The sequence below is a fragment of the Chamaea fasciata genome, unplaced genomic scaffold, assembly GCF_029207755.1.
Source record: "Chamaea fasciata isolate MVZ Bird 193981 ecotype frontalis unplaced genomic scaffold, bChaFas1.0.hap1 SCAF_1, whole genome shotgun sequence".
Classification (NCBI taxonomy): Eukaryota; Metazoa; Chordata; class Aves; order Passeriformes; family Sylviidae; genus Chamaea; species Chamaea fasciata.
In genome coordinates this window covers 92,597,252-92,611,708 of record NW_027094086.1, presented here as the reverse complement: position 1 = coordinate 92,611,708, position 14,457 = coordinate 92,597,252, and the positions used below count along the sequence as shown (strand labels likewise).

The window sequence follows — 14,457 nt, the reverse complement described above, 5'->3', positions numbered from 1 at the left end:
TGAGATATGCACAGAACAATTTACCAGAAAAAAAACTGTATCTTTGGCAAGCAAGCAAATTCATATTTTGATTTAAACCTTAGTTTATTACCAGCAGTAATTCACCTGCAAAAGTCTCAGTTTTATGACTTTCCACTTACTCGTACAGCTTTAAATGAAAAGACTCAGTTCTTCTGGTTAACACGTAGGGCACAAAATTATTCATTAGACTATGAATCATAAAATATGACAGATGCCTGGCCAAGCATCCAAGGACAGAGTTAAAGGTCTTCCCTTATTTATACACAAGTCAATGTGGAATGGTGCCATAGGCTTTACCTAGACAGAGATTTAAAAGTGAGCTGTTAACATGCCTTAGCTAAAGCATATGTTAAAAGTCTTTTATTATTGTATATCTATACTTTGATGCACCTTAAGCTGATCAAAATGTAGCATGACAGGAAATGAATCTTAATCAAGGGAAGAAGATGTACACCAGGGGATGCAAACCAGAATTCTAAAATGCATTAGTCAGAACTTGATAGCTGAGGTTTTATTCTGTGTCCACCTCCAAGTGATTGACTAGAAAAAGCTATGGAAGAGGAAGTTAAGTACTGTTTATGCAAATGATCAGCTAGAATCTCCAATTCTGCTTACATCAAAGTTGAAGCAATAAGGCATCACTCCATGTCATGTTAACTTAAGCTACAATGCTCCGTGTTATCTGTAAAGTAACCCTACCAATAAAGAGCCAATAGGAGAAAAAATTCTGTATATGAAGTTAAAGCACATTAAGTCAAGAAAATTTAAAAAAAAAAAAAAAAAACTCTTTCCAAGTTTGATAACACTTTAAAAAATGAAGTATGAAGCATTAAGAATGAAGTAAATCCTTTGGCCCAGAAAACTGAACTACGCTCTTTGAAAGCCAAAAATAATTTAAAAACACCAAAACATCCCATATTAACCACATTTCACTTTTCTTTACTAAAATCACAACAATGAGGTTATTTGGATAACAATGACCCATGCTCTAAATTTCCTGTCCAACAGTGGTACAAGGATGGGTATTGTTTGCATGATTGTTAAGAAGTAAATGTGCAACACAATGTAGCGTGCACCTCAGAGGGCAAAGCAGAGATATATCGGGGTATAATGCAAAACTGAACTAAAATGATTTGACAAGTGATGGCTTCATGGTCATTACCATTATTTTCTGTAGAGAATTAGGTATCCAACCAGCCAAAAAAAATTATGTTTTATTAAGTACATATATCCATTCATTTGCATATGTACATGTATCATTATGTGTCTCAAAACACAGGCTTTAAAAACAAGAAAAATGTTAGCAGTAGCCAGATCAATCCATCTATAAAACTGTGTCTGAATTTTCACCTCCTATTGATGGAGCTGTATTATTTACTTCAGCCTGCAAGTCTATTAAATAGGCTATCAGCTCTGTTTCTAGTGCATACCCTTGGACAGAGATGTTCACTTACAGTGACTCAGGCAGGAGCGGGACAATTAAAAAATGGAGGATTTCTGTCAAGGGAGGTTTTTTTGTGACACATGAGCTGCAAAGAAATGCTAACACAGCAAACAAACAAGCACAAATAATACCTCAGGTCTGGAAGCAAAAAGGAAAGCAATACCATTCTCCTGGTGGGAAGACACATTTATTATTTCCATATGGAATTTATTGTGGTTAATGGATGTAGACTAAGAGAAGAAAAATCAATAGAGTCATGCACATATTCCATTTGAGAGATGTGGATTCTACTCTAAGCAAGGACAGAAAAGTGGGAAACATTTTTTTTATTTTAATAGTTTGAAAATCAGTAACAGATTATTATGAGTTTTACTCACGGAAATTAACGAATTAACTAGAGGATGTCATCAACCAGAATCACGATGGGGAAAAAAGAAGCAAGGCAACTTCCCTTCTTTAAATAATCCTTATTCATCTTTTATTCATTCATTTTATAACACGACCATCAGTAGTGTTATACAAATTTACTAGCAGGGTGCATTAAGGAAAAGCAAGAAACATTCTGTTTCCTCACCATTGCCCATACTTCACCTTTTCCCTATAAAGAATGAGATAATGAAAACTCATATGGTTTATGACATCCCCCTTGCAAACTGAGAACAGTAAAAGTCGGCCCTTCTTACTGACTTATGCATCGTGCAATTGTGTTTCTTCCAGGGGAACATCAATACAACTAGTCTCTTTACTGTGCTCTTTGGAAGAATCAGAACAGGGGTAGAAAAATGTCGAGAGAGAAACCTAAACCTAGACCAGGCAGTAAAACTCCCCAGGGGAAAATCATGTTTACTAAGTTACTCCTCTTGCTCAGTAAAGGTTAGCAAGCATTTCAGTGAATTTCCTCTTGGGTCAAATAAAGCTTGAAAGGGAGTGGATGTGATACCACCTGACAGGCCTTGATTTTCAGATGGAAGCTACAGGAGTATTTTAGACTCTCAGTTTCTGGATCTTGACTTACAATAATAAAACAACATCTCCATGATTATTCTTTTCAAACAAACTAAAAACATTATTTTATTTCTGGAGAAATTTACACAGAAGTTTGTCCAATATTCTGTCATTAGATCTGAATCTAGAGTAGGCTGGCAATAACAACTGCCATGACAGCTGCAACTGTGGGGTACTGCAGAAAATTGCTTCTGCTTAACCCTTAAAAGAACTCAAGCATCTACTTTTTTTTTTTTTTTTCAGCCTTAGAAGAGTGAATTCCTGTGAGAGGTTCACTGTGTTCCTCTTAACGAAAATAAATCCACTGTATTTATTGAGAGATGCATTCTATAGATGATCTAGCATCTCATTTAGATGATTTTACCCCATACTGCTCTGGCACACAGGATCTCACAAACAACATTTTCAATACTCTACTCTTCAGATCTCATCACAATCCTAAACTAGGTCACCTGGAATGATGGTGTGGCACAAAAACAAATAGATCAGATCCAACTTCTCCCTTTCTTGAGTACCTGATATTAACTTCCGTAGAAAGGAAAATTTCAGAACAAAAAAATAAATGTTTTCAATAGCCTTCTACCAGTAGCTGGCTCATCAAAACAAGCTCAGGTTGACAATGAGTGACAGTGACTGCCAGTCGAGGGCTGTTCGATAGGTTTGCATCACCTAAGCTCTCATTTCCAGCAGACCAGGGCACAGATTTCCACCTCAGGGGGCTAAGGAGCTGCAGCTGGAATGGCTCTGGCACATGAATAATCTCTACCCAAGTCAGGGAAGCTCCAGGTCAGGGATGAGGTTACTTCTGCTGAGGCAGAGAGCAGCAAGACCTATGCTTAGCACACATGAGCTGACATTTGGTAAAACCGCCACAAAGACAAGGGAGTATGTGAAGACTTTGTCAAGAGGCCAGGAGCCACGTCACCCTGTTAAGGCATTACAATTATAGCTTACCTCATGTTAGTCCTGCCCCTTAGCCAAAGTGTAGGGAAAAATACACCTATTGTTCAGGGAAGACAAGGCATCTGAAAATTAATGATAAAATAGACTTGCTATGACATTGGCCATATTTAATTAATTTTATGAATATACAGCCTAACATTTCAAGGGACATCAAACTAATAGTAATGTTGAATTTATGATCAGTCCAGAAGAATGCAGATGCTTAACAGCTGGCATCTTGAAAGAAGAAATATGTGTTTTGATATTGTTTGGTATTTTGCTTTCTAAAACACATCTAAAAAATTGCTTTAAATGGACAGCTGTTATCACAAATGGTATTTATTTTAACTATCTCAATCTTGCTACTCAGGCAAACCTTCAGGTAAGGGGAGAGAGACAGGAAGAAAAAGATAAAGGAAGAACAAATAAAAGCAAAGTAAGCAAGGAAATATTGAATAGAGACTACTACGGAAAATTGCCAAATATGAAATTAAATTAGTGCCAGGCACTGTTTGAATCATCAACACAACTTAAATTCCAAGCTAGGTTCTGAAGCAAGGTCCTTGAAGGAAAAAAACTAACAATTTGAATTCCTTGGCCTCTACCTGTTGTAAATAGTTGCAAAACACACACCATCTTCTTTACACCTATAACTTCTGCTGAGTTCAGTAGTGCAAAAAGTCTCATTATTGCAGCAGATAAGACAGAAATACAACTCTGGGTTTGACATAGTGGAGTGCCTCATTACACACTGTCACAAGCATCACAAGATGCACCAGAGAGTTCTTTGTCAAGGAGAAATAATGAGCTGTCCTGGCTCCACAGTCTTTTATAGCCTCCCAGATGTTTGCATTTATTTATTTATTTATTTATTTATTGAATTTAAAATGTCCCCAAACCTGTATCAACTAAGCAATGAAAAATAAACCATTATCAGCATAAACCTGATAAAGATCAAAATACTGAGATTGCTGACTGGGCATGATAATGGAAATAATATGTTTATTCAGCATTCTCTTTCAATAATATGGGATGCATTCAGATTCCTTCCACAATTCCCTCCTCATTAACATCCTGTCCAGTTTGCTGCAGGCCATGACGTAGACTCTGGTAATAGTTTTGGCATATGTTTCCTAAGGAAAGGCCCAGCCACCCTGCTCCTGAGCGGATGTCAATTGTGTTAATGCTGAAGGTGCATATGCACCACCTCCTGCTGGGCCCAAGCCCCAGCATGCACGTGACCTGTCACTGTCACTTAGTGCTAACCACTGAAAATCATCCATAGATACTACAGACCTCCTCCACTCATGGGCAATGCATGTATGTGTGTGAGTATGCAGAGACACACACACCAGGCATGCACTCAAAGCACACAGAAGAACTTACTATATGTTATGGTGAAAGGAAATCACTATCATACCCTAAAATCTTACAGGGAGCGCAAAAAGTTCCTCATAGAAAAGGCAACTTCTTTCAGTTCTGTCATCCCAGAGCCTCAAGTATAACAGCCAGTGATACAAGGCTCCTTTTTCAATTTTTAATTTTTTTCTCCTCCAAGAGATATGCAGAAGTACCATGTGTGTCATTTTAATGCAAAACCATAACAAAGCCTTCAGCAGTGATAAGACAAAATGAGTTTCCCAGCACATGAGATGCATCAGTTGGAGTGCTGATCCTCAATAAACACAACCAGAGATAAGTAGTCAAACACTCCTCTTTGGCCTCTTCTTCATCAGCAAATTAAACAGCGCCAAGAAGCAAAGCCAGACAGTGGACTTTAATTGTTCCTGCAGTTCAGTTATTAGACAAGTTCTTGGCAGAGGTTTGGCAGACTCCCCAGCACCACAGGGGAAAAAACACAGCCCGGAGATAAATCCCATAAGATTGGATGTGTTCACCTTCTTTTGGAGGGTAAAAGCTGCATGATTTCATCATGGGCTGTCTGCATCCTCAGTGCCAGAGGATACTCCCAGGCAAGTTTAACTTCTTAGTTCAGACACAATCTTCCTGTCCACTGTCAAAGCAGAGCCTTGGCTCAACACAGGTACCAAATCTCTCTCAAACATGGATCAACATCATAGTATCATTATTTCAGACTAGAATTTCATTACTTTTCCTATCTGGTAAAACAAACTATGTCTGAGCCCCATCATACAGTTCTGTGAAGAACATTTAACAGGAAAATATGTAGAACAGCAAGAATTTGCCACATCAAATGTAATCCTTACCCAGCATTCTCAGAAGATGAAGTAATAACAGCAAAACTGACCCTGTAAATAACATCTAGAAATATTTCAAAAGTAAAACACCAAGCCCTCTCTTTTAAAAGTAACCAAGGATCGACAACTATATAAAAAAAATACAACTCACAATATCATAGAAACTTCTGAGCTGTTGTATGTTATGAGCACACTGCCTGTGTAGGGACAAGTAATGCACTCCTGCAGGGCCTAAAACCCCACTGAGGGAAGATAATTGCTAAGGTCCTAAAGCAGAGTCCAGAGGATGGAGTTCCCATCTGCTTCCAATGTTTGGATTTCTGGAACCTGTTCACCCATGCTGCACATTCTCCCTAAAAGCCATGAGAAGAAGCCAGAGTTTTACTCTGCAACAGTATCTACCATGTTCTGCTGAACTAGAAGACATAGTAATCTGCAGACAAAATTTACAGAAAGTCAACCAGAGCCACCTAAACTTTATATTCTAGATGCAAGCAAAAGGAGGGGAAAATGGAGTGCAAAGTATGTCTCAGTATTTCATATTTTTTTCCAAGTAAAAAGAAAAGAAAAAAAAAAAAAGTACAATTTCTCACAGAAACGCAGCTTTCACTTGTCCATGCCTGTGTCCCTCCAAAACTGAAACTCTGAATTATCATCTCCAACAAATAGAAGGATATATTTTGGTCAAAAAAAGAGGCGACTTGACTGTCTCCTTCACAAATTCTTCCTAAAGAGTTGCATATCTTCTTCACATGCTCTCAAATAAAGCAATTAAACAATTCAATAGGGCAACAGGTTCTAGTAAAGTTGCCAATATTGATATAACATCCTAATCTATACTCCTAACCTGTGTATGCAGCGATTTAGTGTCACATCAACACTAAACACAGCCAAAGTACAAATTCTCTCACTATTGTTCCTTTCTTCAGTCAGCCATCCCCCTTCCCTCGCCACGCTCTTCACATGGCAGGTGAATATGCACTGCAAAACCTATTTTGACAGAGACAGGGCAAGTGCTATAATCTGGCACAAAAGCCTCCTAGAAAAACAAGCAGGATGGGCATTTTTTCTTAGTACTATCCATCTCAAGACTGCAGGGTTCTGAGGGCTGTTGATTTTGGTTTGTTTTTCCTAAAGTCCCATTTCATATAATCCCATGCTCGGCAACACCCTTGCGAACTGCTGGCTTTTCTTAAAATGGCCATAGATTATCCCCAAAAGTGAAGCCCTTTTCAAGGAAAATGGTTGTTTCTTCATATCTATAATTTAGAAAGGAAATATGAGAACATAGACAGGAAGGAAAGTATGGGAAGCTACAAAAGCCAAAATGTGTAAACTGTAAGTAGAGAGTCTATATATAAATTCTAGACCAAAGTAAAACTCCTTATTTCAAAATACGCCTCTCACTGAAGTACATGTATTTTATTGAACAATATTTACCTGCTCTTTGCAATAGTGGGCTCTAAGGAATTATAACTGGAAAATGTATTTTAGATAGGATGCAACATGTACTCGGAAACCAACAAGGTAAAATACTGAAGTAAGTTAACTGCAAAGCATGGTAAAGATCTGGCCTCCTTTCCCCTTCATGCACATCGCAGCATCTCTGAGGTGGTACAGAAAACTCAGTGTCAAAAACCAGCCATAAGAAATGTCACTCATGGATGCCTGTTTTGGTTACATTTCCCATCACCATGTAGACAGGAAATGTTCTCAGGCTCACAAAAAAGGCAAACAGAAGCCAGAGTTAAAAGTAGACTCCTTTTTCCCTCCCCCTGCTGCACACTATTCATCTGAAAGACTGGAAGCTGTATGGGGATCAAGTTATTATCCAGCTACTTGTTGCCTTCAGGTGGCTCCAAATTAAAAAGAAAGATTGCCAGCAGATGTACACATCTACTCTGCCCCTTTTTAATATGTCTACAGCATTATTACATTTACACCCACCTGCATGCAGTAGCCAAAGGTGTGCTAGTACTTCACAATCCAACCTTTTTTTATTCTCCCTCCCTTAGGAACTCCGAGGTCAATAGCCGAGTTAAAAAAAAAATCACGCTGTGCTTCACCACCACCACATTTTTTTTTTTAAAGGGATGATCCAGAGATTTATTTTCTTGAGCTGTTGCACCTGGAAAGCAGCAATTATGGTATAGATATCTCCCCAAGAGTTCTGTCATCTTCCATATCAGCTGTCTTTGCTGTAAGCACTGCAGTACCATGCCTCTGTTCTCTTGTCATCAAATGCATTTTCACTTCCATGGGTCTTAACGTCCTACTAATCTTAAAGAAATTTTCAAAGGAAGCAGCTACTAAAATGAGCAGTTCCTCCAGAAGTTGAATTACATCTATCCCAGTATCTTCTTTTTCACACTTCAGACTGTAGATGGAATTGCTGGTTAGGGGGCAGGTCGTCCCTAGCAGTAAATTGGTTATTTAAACAAACTAGGTACACCAAGCAAACAAAAATAGTAATTATCAACATCCTCTCTCATTTTGTTTTTTATTTGTGGATATCTGGGCAATAAGAAAAAAAGAGTTTTTGTTTGCAAAAAAGTTTTCGTATCAGACATGCGCACAGAAAATCACCACGGATCTCATTCTTCATTCATCACTACATTCTTCAAATGTCATGTTTTACATATATTAAATATGTTAAATCCACAGTATCTTAAAGACAACATAATTGATGGTGCAAACTTGGCCTACTCTAACGCTCATTGAGAGTTCATACTGGTGAATTACCAGATGATCAGAGGGGTGGAACACCCCTCCTACAAGGAAAGGCTGAGAGTTGGAGTTGTTCAGCTCAGAGAAGAGATCTTTTTGCGGCCTTCCAATACCTTAATAGGGCTTGTAAAAAGAAGGGAGAGGGACTTTTTATACAGGCAGATAGTGACAGGACAAGGGACAATGATTTCAAATTGAAAGAGGGCAGGTTTGATTAGGTATTAGGAAGAAATTATTTGCTGTGAGGGTGGGAAGGCAATGGTACAGGTTGCCCAGAGAAGTTGTGGATGCCCCATCCCTGGGAGTGCTCAAGGCCAGGTTGGATGGGCCCCTGAGCAACTTGGTCTAGTGAAAGTTGTCCCGGTCCATGGCAGGTGGGTTGGGACTAGGTGATCTTTAAGGCCCTTTCCAACCCTAACCATTCTATGATTCTATTTCATATCCACTTTACATCATGAAAAAATTGCATACACATCTATAGGTGTAGCATCTCAAACTAGGAACTCATTGGTTTACCTATGTCTTCCTAACCTTGTAAGCTAATTTGCAAGAGGAGTAAAATCTAAAAAAAAAAACACCACTCAAAATACATCCAGAACACTAACTTTAGGACATCTGAGTGTAAGCTTTTCTCTGTTCACTCATGCAAACATAGAGATTCATCACCAGTAACTTGTGACCATTTAGAAGCATGGTCAAAATTTCAGAAAATTTTTTCCATGTATGTATTTGAATTATTTGATATTTTCTTAATGTAAATAATGAGAATTCTTTTCTGACTTCTACTTTTTTTCTAGATGTACCTTGGTGGAAACACTTCAAAATACTGTTTTCCTTCTAGCACAAAGACAAAATTCTTTGTGCAGAAAGAAATAAAAGTAGTAAAGATTATTTCAGTTGTTCATTTCACAATGCAACCAGAACTATGCTACAGGGCAGTGAAGGAAAACTTAAATTTAGGAATGCAGCAGGAGAACCTTACAGCTGCAAATATTGAGGCATCTTCCTCTTGAACACAAACTAGAGATGACTTCATAAACACTAAGTTATTATTTTTAACCATGTAAGAAACAACTTAAATACAAAAATGTCATTATTATTTCCAAGATGGACCAGTTGCTCTATTCTTTCAAATCTATTTTGAAACACTCTCTTCCAGGCTCAATTATTCAGTCCCCAATGTTGAAGCACCCTTAAAAATCACTTGGTGCAACTGAAGAAGGTCTGTGTTCTCCATCAGAAGTGTCTTCACACTAATAACAGCTCTGAATGGATTTGGAAGGCACTATCCAAGGGGACATGCACTTTACAGTAACACAGGCTTAGTTAATGCTAGTTTTACATGAAATTACTGCAAGGCCCAGGAATGCACATATATGCTCAGGTTTCCCCACAGATGTGAATGCATTCAGACACCTTTATTCTGAAATCCTCTCAGAGGACTTCAACAATTCATTTAAAAGGTTATTTGGGATTTTCTGGTTTTCAGTACACTTCAATCTCCCTAGTGATTATAACCAGCTCCAAAGCACACAGCTATGCTTGTAGCACTGCTAAATCCCACTCACCAACTGCATGCTTTTTATCCTAACATGAAGTCAAAAAAACCGGAACCTAGATTTTGCACCTGCACTGGGAATTTTCAAGAAAATTTTCAAACATAGTTTGATGTTAACAAGACAAAAATATGTATCTATATACTATATATATGAATGTTAATATTGTGACTCCAGAATATGTTTCTAATATTTTATTTAAAACTCATAAAATTAAAATCGTACTGTTATACCTCTTGTCTTTGAATAGTGTTTCCTTTCTAAACTGTCATTGTCATTAAAATTAAACATTTACAACATGTTTTTAGAGATATAAGGAAACAATTTATTTGTGCACACACTTTCATAGCAGGCACTCCTCAAAGAAAAATTGGAAAAGAAAAGGCATTATGATTCAATTTCATCATATCATTATTTACTAATTAATAAAATTCTAGCTCTGGATTCAAATGCAGCTTTATGCAGTCATTTTACACTTTAAATAGGAAGCACTACTGCAGCATAAATTCAGTGCCTTTACACAAGATCCAGTTTTTGCCACAATATGAAATGCAACTACTAACATAATCACCAACAGTTCAGTGAATGCTAGCACTCTCGGATCTTTGATGCACATCCATACTCCAAATCACAGAATCATAAAACAGTTGTGGTTGTAACAGTGCCTGAAGATCAACCAGTTCCAACACCCCTGCCAAGGGAAAGAGACACCTTCCACTAGACCAGGTCACTCAAACACCCATTCAACATGAATGTTGAAAGAGAAGAAGCATCTACCAGCTCTCTAGCCAGCTTGTTCCACTGTGTCATCATTCTCATAAAAAAATTTCTTCCTTAACATCTAATCTAAACCCAACCTCCTTCAGTTTGAAGCCATTCACTCCTACAGCTGAATGGTTGAAGTCCAAACACTACAGGCCCTTGTACAAAGTCCATTTTCAGCTCTCTTGTAGACTCCCATTAGGTACTGGAAGGCTGCTCAAAGGTGATCCCCAGAGCCTGAAATGCTCTGCACAAGTCCAGGTAGACGACATCAGTTGGTCTTCCCTTATCCACCAATACAGTAACCAAAATGTCACAAAAGGCCACTAAATTTGTCTGGCATGATTTGCCCTTACTCAAGCCATGTTGGGTGCCACAAATCATCTCTTTATTTTCCACATGACTTAGCACAGTTTCCAGGAGGATCTTTCTCACAATCTTGTCAGGCACTGAGGTGAGACCGACCGTCCTGCAGTTCCTCAGGTCTTCTTTTTATGTTTCCCCTTTTCCAGTCAGTGACAACTCCACTGGACTGCCATGACTTTTCAAATATGATGACCGTTTGCAGTAATTTGTTTGCAAATTTGCAAACTTTTCAGGCCCCTTTAAACTCCTTCTCTATCTCTTGTTGAAGTTACTCTGGTCCAATACTTAGAAATTAACGGACTGTAAACCAGATAATTGGCTATGGGAGGTGATGGTAGAATGAACAGATATTGGGTTAAGAACGCCACTGATGAGAAGCAGCAGTGGTCATCCTGTTGCACATCTGGACCCACGAGATCCTGCAGTTCAACCAGATGTGTTCGAGATACTATTATATCATTTTCCTAAAGCATGTATTTGCTACAGTACTAAGGCTGAGAAAACTAAAGATATTGAAGAGTCATTGCTGGACAGAACCTCTCAAGGCAATCTTACTCACCCCAACTACTCCAGTGACCCATAATTCAGTGATCCTGAGCTGGCCCTTGGGTAGCCCTAGGTCCTCCTCCCAGAAAAACTCTTCTGTTGAGGATATGTTACCTATTTTACCTTCCTCCCTGCTGCAACACAGCCTCTGCACCACAGGGTCAGATGAGCTGCTTGAATTCCCCGAGCTTCACAAGGGGAGGGAGAGCTGTACAGAAAAGTTTGGCTCTTGGTTCTCTCAGAGGAAAGGGGAAGGGAGAGTAAAAACCCCACTGAGCAGCCAGTTGTTTCTTTTTATTGACAATATGCAATATTCCTATAAATCCGTCATCTGCAGGACAAGACAATTGCCCGAAGAGCTAAAATCTACTCTCAGGTCACAAGCAAGGCTGAGATATCTAGGTAATATTAGGGGCACAATTACCTATAGAGAGGAAGCAGCCAGAAAGAGCATGGTAAGTACCAACAATTTGCCTATATAACAACAAGGGACAGAAAGCTATATATCTTCAGCAAAACAGCATCTCACTTCTTCCAAGAAATTGAACTATAATCTCAGCTGACAAAATACAAACTTCAGAGTATTATTTTAGCATGAAGAATAATCTTACTGCCAGCTCTGCTTCTGTGCTGTGTCTGCCTCGCTTTCCAGTTGCTCCAGTTGGCTGTTCAGAGATGCTCAGGCAGAAGCTGTTTGAGCAGGGACTGGAAAAATTCCTGTGATAAACGAGTGTGAAGTATAGGTCTGTGTTGATTGCCTCCTGTGGAAGTAACAGAATTAATTATTTAGCTGCTCATGGCCTTTGAACCTTAAGGGTTATGATCTGAACAAGAATACACCCTGTCCCTGAAGTTCACTGAAGTGCAGATGCTGAAGCTATGAGGCTAATTCCCTTCCATAAAGGCAGTCAAAACACCCTGATGGCACCTGGTGAACATTAAAGGCAGCTTTGGTTTCAAAGTCAGAAGCCCTTGGGAAAAACAGAGGTCACATTGTCAGGTCACTCTTTGCTCTCCAAATGTTGATTTCCTCCTTTTTTTATGTTTTCATTTAACACTATCAAGCCTGACAAATATTTCCCTTATTTTTTTTTTTTTCTTTTCCCTCTCTGCCTGTCTCCCTTGATTTTTTCCACCATCTGCCTGTTCTACCCTGTGAAAACGTGATTAAGAGAGTGAGCTCATTTGTATGGTAAAGCAGCAGACATCTTCAGAGCTGGTAAAGCCAAGCACATCTGTTTTGTAATCATCGCAGGGTCATTCTCCTCTGCAACAGCCTGTTAGTCAACACCCATGCAATGTTATGCATGGAAAGCAATTCCTGTACCTTAAAGCAGAACCACTACCCATGTGGCTCCTGAGGGTGAAACAAGCAGGGAACAGCTTTTATAGGAAAAGCAAAAAAACATGACAATGAAGCAACTGGTCTAGGGGTTTGTTTTCAAGAGAAGTTATTGGCAGAAAAGAAAAATAAAGGAGTGGGGGAACAGGAGACTTCTCCCTACATGGAGATTCTTCTCAACACTTCAGCAGTGGTGAGGTCACATCCTAAGCCAGAAAGCCTCAGACCCCCCTCCACAGATGGCACACCTACCAAACCTTATGTAACATAGCGGAAGACGGTCTCATTCATCGATGTAAGCTACACTCATGGCAATACTGAATTATACACTTGCTAAGTCATTACATTTCTTCACTACATAAAAACATTGTTTCAAAGCTGGAAATACCTTGTAGAAATCAGAATTGCTGTACTGCTCCTAACAACTCTCTGCAGCAGAACTGAAACCACCTCCTTTCATGGGTCTAGGCATCTGTGCCCATTATAATCTCTTGGTGAAATGGAACAGCATGAACGGTGTTTGCAAGGCAATATAGGGGGAATTTGTTTCCAAGCAGGCCCTTACCCTGTAATTTTGTATGTCTGTGAATGCACATAATCAGGAAGGCTACAGTATTTTAATGGATGAAAAAGTGTGGGGTTTTTTTCCTTAGAAGAGACTGCTACAGTGATTAACACCACTCCTTCTTAAAATCCTGCTCTCTCTTGCTTATGAGTAAAGATAAAATAATTTAATAAGCCCTTTAATTTAAATTTATTTTCTTCATAAACTTGTTCATAAGCAAGAATTAGATGGCAGCTGGAAGGATGGTACATGTGCATCCCATCCTCCAGGCTCTGAGAGGATAGACTGCTACAGGCAGGTTGAAACACACCTTTGGTACAAATGTGATGAATTCTCACCCTCACTAAGCTGGTTGGAAGCAAGCAAAATAACAAGGTTACACCACAGACAGAGTTTTTCCAATGTGAAGGAAGTATTGGAGTTTCCTAAACACTTGGAGGGGAAATATTTTCCTGAAACATCAGGACGTAAATGAAGACTTACTGGGCTGTGTATCCCTTGACTCTTGCTAACTTTACCTAAGCATTTAAGAGGTGCTACAGAAATAAGTGTGACCAGAGAACCACAGTGCTTCTCAGAAAGTAGCAATATGCCACTGACAGACCTTGGGACACAGCACAGGCTCTGCAATCCTTCCAGACAGTAGGCAACAAAGCTAGATACCCCGGGGGTTTTTTTTCCTTCTTGGTCAAAAGCCAAAATGTGCTTTGGGTTGCACACAGCCTTGGTTTTCCCTCTCTCCCTCTGTTTATAACTGGTTGACACCTTAAAGAGCATGGCATTTTGCAGGGGTGGTTATAGGTGGTCTAAGTGCTGGAGCTGCAGACTAGGATTCATTTCAGGAGGTAGGCCTGATGTACACAGAACGTGGACCAGGCACAGGTGGCTGCCCCATGGCAATGTGACAGTCATCTGATGTCACCGTGAGCTCACACACCTGCTCCAACGGTGCCAGGGCCTGA

General features: G+C 39.3%; 1 long non-coding RNA gene across 1 annotated transcript in view; it reads right to left on the bottom strand.

The window, feature by feature from the left end:
* Positions 1 to 14,457, bottom strand: part of LOC136293072 (uncharacterized) — a 54,114-nt gene that overhangs the window by 29,036 nt on the left and 10,621 nt on the right. The window contains exon 4 of the long non-coding RNA XR_010722078.1: positions 12,200 to 12,349. This is a non-coding gene — a long non-coding RNA (uncharacterized lncRNA). The remainder of the gene's footprint in view (positions 1 to 12,199; positions 12,350 to 14,457) is intronic.